We start from the raw sequence: 6,847 nt of genomic DNA on the forward strand, positions 1-6,847 counted from the left end.
GAGTAAATTGGATGCTTATCTTGCTGGGATCCTATGACCCCAGCTGACTTCCTGCCCTTTGGGCAGGGGGCTGGACTCGATGATCTCTCGAGGTCCCTTCCAGCCCTGATGTCTATGAAATCTATGTGGCCTTATTAGGCTGCAGGAAATTAATCAACTCAGCAGCAGGGTGGTACTTGTAAATACAACTACTAACCTGCTGTTGTGTTTTGCAGTGCACGTATATATGCTGATACGACTCACTGGAGCACAAGAGTGCTTCAGCGTGGGGACTACCTGGCACCTAGCCCCACACTGGAGCACCCTTGTGCCCCAGCCAGCCCCTCTGCAGCACATTGAGCCAGGCTGGAACAATCTAGGGCTGGCAGGCTGACCCCAAGCCCCCCTGACAGCTGAGGCTGCTCCGACAGGGCTCAGCGTGCTACAGTCCTGGGTGCATGTTCAAATGGCACACCTGGGAGCAATAAAACTCTAGCGCAATAAACACCACAGTTTATTGCTTTGAATTAATTGCACATATAGACATACCTCAGAAGTATGTCCGTGTCATCTCCAGTAGTAGTGAGCCGCTGAGGACCATAAGCTGGCCTGTAAACATCAAGCATGAATGCACTATGACAAACACAGCTTGCTATCATTCATCTTTCGTATGCCTGTTTCCAATTTATCAGGCTAAATACCTCAGTAAATACTCAACAACTTCCATGCTCCAAAATTATAAGTCTGCAAAATGATTTTTAGACAACCAGCACCATGATGCATAATTGACTTTTTCCAGTACTTGTGGTTTTGTTTTCTTCTTTTTCTTTAAAATAAGAAATACCTTGGAAGCTACAGGTCCTTGGCCTCAGATCACTTCACTTCTGGGTCTACCTTAAGGCTAGGGATCTGGAAGCTGTGGGCTTCTCTCCCTAAGGCATTTCAGTTGGAAAGCTGCCCCAGGAAGTCTCCTCTGGGCCCTCTTGTCAATTCCACAGCCAGCACTGGGAGTGAAACTGATAAGAATGTCACTGAATAGCTATGGAATCTGAGGAAGCATTGAAAAATATTTCAGTCTGATATAAACTTGACTTTGGCAGAAAATAGTTGACCTGACCTGCTCCTGACAATCCACTGCTCTGTTATTTATTTGATTTATATACCACCCTTCCTAACAAAGGCTCAGGGTGGCTTGCAATAAGAGACACATGTCTGAGAGCTTGTGATAGTATAGCTGACATTTAGGTCCTATCAAAGAGAATCTGAACTGTCCTTATTTCTCTTTGACTTTAAACAGATAAACTTGGAAGATGATAGAATCTTGCCATTGCCAAGATTAAAATGAATAATAGCTGGGCTTCCCCTTCTCCAGTAGCGGATTGGGGAACCTAAAGAATGCTATCATGACCATGTGCAGAGGGTTTTTATATAATGTGAAAAGGAAATTTATCCCACAGAATCCTCTCCTTATAATTTGCTGCCCTCTGCACAATCATCTGATCATTCTTTCTAGAAATCGGGGCATGGTGCAAAAACTTGTTTCACAAAGTTTATATTTGACACCACAAACTACACACAAATTAGATCCTTCTACACACATCTGCTTATTTGTTCTCTTACGAATCATAATACTTAATATATAAAACCCCTCATTCCACTGAGCAGCCACTTGCGTGGCTTGTTCAGAAGCTTTCTACCTTTGATGTTTGAGCAGCTGGTCATATACTTAACTATATGATATGATAATTAATAACAAGTCAGTTGTGTAGTATTTTATACATTCAAAGCACTATACAAATATAAATTACCTTCTGACTTTAGGTTTAACTAATATCTACTTAAATATTGGGTGCTACTTCCTGTATATATACACACTTATTTAAAAAGATTAGTGTGTGTAACATGACCTAGAGCTGGCATCTGTATTGCCCTCAGAGTATAAAAGTTTGAAAATTACGAGGGTTTTCCCCCTTTTTCTTGTCTTTACTTTACAAATATCAGATCATGCCAAGTCATGTTGTCTTTGGTTTGCTGAAGTCCTATGAATTATAGTAGGAGCTTCTGGCTGCCAGTACTTTTGAAAACCATATACTCCAAGTACCCAGATATGGATTTAGGAACCTAATTTTAGGCGTCCATTTAAAAAAAAAATCTTGGACATTTGTTGCCCATCCTGTTTTGCATTCTTTTCATATGCCAGGAGCAGATCAGGAGGTGTGTACTGGTCCAGTCACGTGCCCCTTCCATTGTGTAGCTCTCCAAAAGATATGCCCAAGGCTGCAGGAAAAGGGGCCAGGCAGGGAACATGGGTAGAAAGGGAGGTTCTACCTACCATTAACCCTGACCCTGACTGAGCTGGCTTCCTGTGCAAAAACTCCCAACAGCCCCTTGTTCGAGCAGGGGAGGAGTGGCCCTGAGGTTTCTCTCACTCCTGGCTCAGCCAGGACAGCTTCAGCAGCAGGTGGGTCCCACCATCCTGCTCCCGTTCCATCCCTGGTCCCCCCTCCCCACAGCAGTAGCATAATGAGTGGTGGGCAACTGAGGCATGAACTCCATGCACTAAACATAGTAGGGTGTTGGAATGGAGTGGGTGGGGCACTGGAGTGAAAGCAGGGGGCAGGACTCCGCACAGGCTCACCCAGTGACTATTAGCTCCAACCAACTGGGCAGACCAGGAGTAGGTTTCCCCTTGAAGTCTTAAGGCCTTGTTACATGTTACACTATGAGCTGCCCAAATGTTGATCAGCTTAGTGCTAGCTTGCAGTCATACATCAAACTTGAGCAGCACATGTGGGGAGCGGCCACACCTTAATGGAACAGGAACTGAGTAGTGCAAATCAGAGATAATCCAGCCCTGGAGTGGCATAACTTTGAGCCGGAGGAGGTTGGATGAACATCTTGCTGGGGTCGTTTGACCCCAGTATTATTTCCTGCCATGGCAGGGGGTCAGACAGATGATCTACTCAGGTCCCTTCCGACCCTAGAAACTATGAAACTGCATAGTGAGTTCTTTTGTTTACGTGTGGATAATCCCAGGGGCTAAGAGCTCCAGGAGCCACCCAAAATTAATACGTAAAAAGGCATTGCTCTCCCTTTCCCCTTGCTGTGCAGCCAACGGCTACTGTTAATGCTTTTGCAGCCACCACTGAATGAAGGCATTTGCAGCCACAATCCATATGAAGGTAAGACTCTGCCTCCCCTGTAGTTATTGAAGTTCTAACGCTCCCTAATTTAGAAGAGTTGGAAATTTTGAAATGGACCCTCAGTTAGGTAACAGTCAGTTACTTAGAGAGGCTAAAGGACTACAGAAGCTTGCTTACTGCTTCACAATAAAACTTGCTTATGTAACCCATTTTTTATATATACATACATATATTCATACATTCACACACATTTATACACACACACACACACACAAATATATATATATTCATAGATGTTAGGGTTGGAAGGGACTTCTATAGGTCATTGAGTCCAAACCCCTGCATAGGCAGGAAAGAGTGCTGGGTTCAGATGACCCCAGCCAGATGCCTATCCAACCTCCTCTTGAAGACCCCCAGGGTAGGGGAGAGCACCACCTCCCTTCGGAGCCCATTCCAGACCTTGGCCACTCCAACAGTGAAGAAGTTCCTCCTAATGTCCAGTCTAAATCTGCTCTCTGCTAGCTTGTGGCCATGATCTCTTGTGACCCCCAGGGGCACCTTGTTGAGTAGGGCCTCACCGATTCCCTTCTACGCCCCCAGGTTGAATTTATAGGCAGCCACAAGGTCGCCTCTCAACCTTCTCTTGCAGAGGCCGAAGAGGTCCAGGTGCCCTAGTCTCGCCTCATAGGGCTTGGCCTGCAAACCCTTAACCATACGACTGGCCTTTCTCTGGACCCTCTCCAGGTTGTCTACATCCCTCTTAAAGTGCAGCACCCAAAACTGCACCGCAGTACTCCAACTGCAGTCTGACCAGCACCCAATACAGGGGAAGTATCACCTCCTTGGTGCTGTTTGTCATGCACCTGCCGATGCACGATAAATTGCAGTTAGCTTTGCTGATGACTTTCTCACACTGACAACTCACGTTCATCTCGGAGTCCACTAGGACTCTGAGATCCTTTTCCGCTTCCGTGCTGCTGAGCAGGTCATTTCCTAGGCAGTGGGTGTACACACACACACACACACACACACACACACATATATATACATACATACATACATACATACACACCCCAACAATTTGAATAGAATTTACAACTGCAACATTAGGTGAGTAATTCCACCACACTGGGTGGTCCATCCCACTTGCATCAAACAACCTCAGTGTTTACATTTACCTGGTTATAACCCTTTAAAACAGTTCCCCCCCTCCCCACCATAACCCAAGTTGATTTCCCTCTGGTCACAATCCCCTTCCCATAACAATAAATGGCAACACAGCTATAACTATGATCCACCACTAAGTGACAAAGGCAAGGCTTCTGCTGCTCTGGGGAAAGTGAACTCTAGTCTTTCTTGGTAACTCAGCAAAAGCAAGTCTCCAATCAGCCACTGAAGGTAATAGGCTTCTTTTCTTTAATTTCCTTCTGAAAAAATACACCTCCTGCAAACAATGGGGGTTAAGTGTCCCCTCACATGCTCATGCAGATTTGGGATTCTCTTAGCCTGCTCCCTCTCTGAGCTGTCTCTCTCCTCCAGCACCTCCATATGCAAACAGGGAATTCCCTCTGTAGTTGTCTATTCCTGCAGTACAAGCCTTTCTAGCCAAAACAGAGGACTTCTCTCCGCAGGTCCCCAACCCGGCAGCTTCTCCAGCCTCCCAGCTAGATTACCAACCCCTCCTCACACTTTCTCTGGGTACCTGTGTCCCTAAGTGTACAGCTCCAACCCAGGTGAGGAATCAGCTTCTCCTGGGATGACTCAAGCTGTCTTCCATCCTGATATCTGCTTCCCAGCAACCCTCAGCTCCATTTCCTCTGCCTGAGGGAGAGGAGGGGCTGAGTCTCTGCCCCTCTCTCCAAGCTGGTGTTACCCTTCTCCAGAGCTGTTTTCCCTCCCTCAGCTTTTTATGGCTTCATAGTAGCCAATCAGAGCTCTGGGTTTGCAAGGCCGGCTCTGGTCACAGTTCAAGTGCTCCAGTAAAAAGTATGCATTGTGCACAGCATCCCCTCTATTTGGAAAAGCTAATGCACCCTCTGCAAATGTTTTGCTGCCTTTCTTAGAAAGTTCTTAGGTGCAGCTCACCCACTCAGCTTGCAGCCAAGCAAACCTTTACAGTTTTTATATTTAGTTTTTCTCATTTATGCCTGTCTTCATTGAACCTGGCATGCATGGCTGGTGCCTCCTGAGACTGGGGGAACATAGTTTGTGGGTAGCAGCATCAACAGCGGGGTGGCGAGTGCCAGCCACCCGCATAAGCCGGCAGTGGCAGCAGCCGGGGGGGTGGTGAATGGCGACCACTCACAGAAGACGGTGGCGGCAGCAGTGTGGGGAGGTGGCAAGCAGCAATTCGAGAAGCCAGCGGTGGCCAATCTCAGGGGGGGTACATGCCCTCCCCATGCTCCCCCACCAGTTGCTTATGGAACCTAGTGATCACTACACCCATTTGCCCTTCCATTCTCCTGCACTAGGCTCAACCGCCTCCCCACCCTACCCTCTTCTGTCACCAGAGCCACAGAAATGCCTGTGTGCCTTCACTGAACCAGGACTGAGACCTCACCTATCCCTCAACCCCATCTCCCCCCATGATCACAGTGCGGTCCATGTTGCCAAGACTCCACAGAGGATCCAAGTGCTCAGGGTAACAGGGAACTGCAGCTGCTGGCATGTCTCCCAGCTCCAGCCTGAGCACTATGCAGTTCCTGGTGCAGCAGCTCCAGCTTGAGGTAGCTGTGGTGCAGATCAAGGTGGGGGTGCTGGAGTTTGAGCATTTGCAGTCACCCCTGTGGTGTCAATCACATCTGCTGCCCAACCCCACTTTTTCAAAACCCTAGATCCACCTATGTTGCAGGCTTTTATAGAGTTTTTAAGCTCTTTGTTCAGCTTGAGGGTCTGCAGTTTTTTGCTGCTTTCAACATTCAGGAGTGAGGTGAAACTGAATTATATTCTTTCTGAGTAGTTTCTTTAGAAAAGCAGTTGGATGCTATTGTAGCATCTGCAGTACAGGCAAAAACAGACTAAGGGAAACGATTATAGTAAATAAGAATGGAGAGAAAGGAAGACAGATAAAAGAAAATAGGAGGGAAGGGAGAGACAGATTCAAGTTGGCCTACTGCCAGCACCCTAATAATAACACACAATAACCACCTACCTCCAGCAGGCACCTCTGTTTTGGAGTTCAGACTCTACTCAGCCGCACACATTCTCAGAACAAACCAGAGCAGCCATTTGCGTACCTCAGTCTCACCTATACTCCTTTAAATTGAAATTGCTCACTGAAAAAGCACACTTTATACACAGATGCAGAGTGGACCTTGCCATTAGGTTGTCAAAATCTATGATTAATTCAGGGCACTGATTTCAGCTCAGAATAGGTGGTGGCACATTAGCTTAGTGATTAAAGTATTTGCTCAGGAACTGGGGCATTTTTACACATGCAAGCACCACAGCACCAGGCGCTTTGAAAAGCATCCAGCGCTGCAATGCTTACAGTTGTATAATCAGCAAAATTTTAGTGCTGAGAAAATGGCAGTGGCACACTTTTGAACTAAACCCCCCTGGAGTGTTTTAGCACAGTGCAGTTTGCCCCAGCTCATGTGCGGAGCAGACTCAATTAATTAAGTTTGCTCCAAAGCGGCTGATCTCCTATGCATTAGGGGAAAAAATGTATGTGTATAAATGCCCTGGGAGATCTAGCTTCTAGGCTGTCCTCAACCTGAATAAAC

The sequence above is a fragment of the Crocodylus porosus genome, unplaced genomic scaffold (genome assembly GCF_001723895.1).
Source record: "Crocodylus porosus isolate Cpor-Errol unplaced genomic scaffold, CroPor_comp1, whole genome shotgun sequence".
Taxonomy (NCBI): Eukaryota; Metazoa; Chordata; order Crocodylia; family Crocodylidae; genus Crocodylus; species Crocodylus porosus.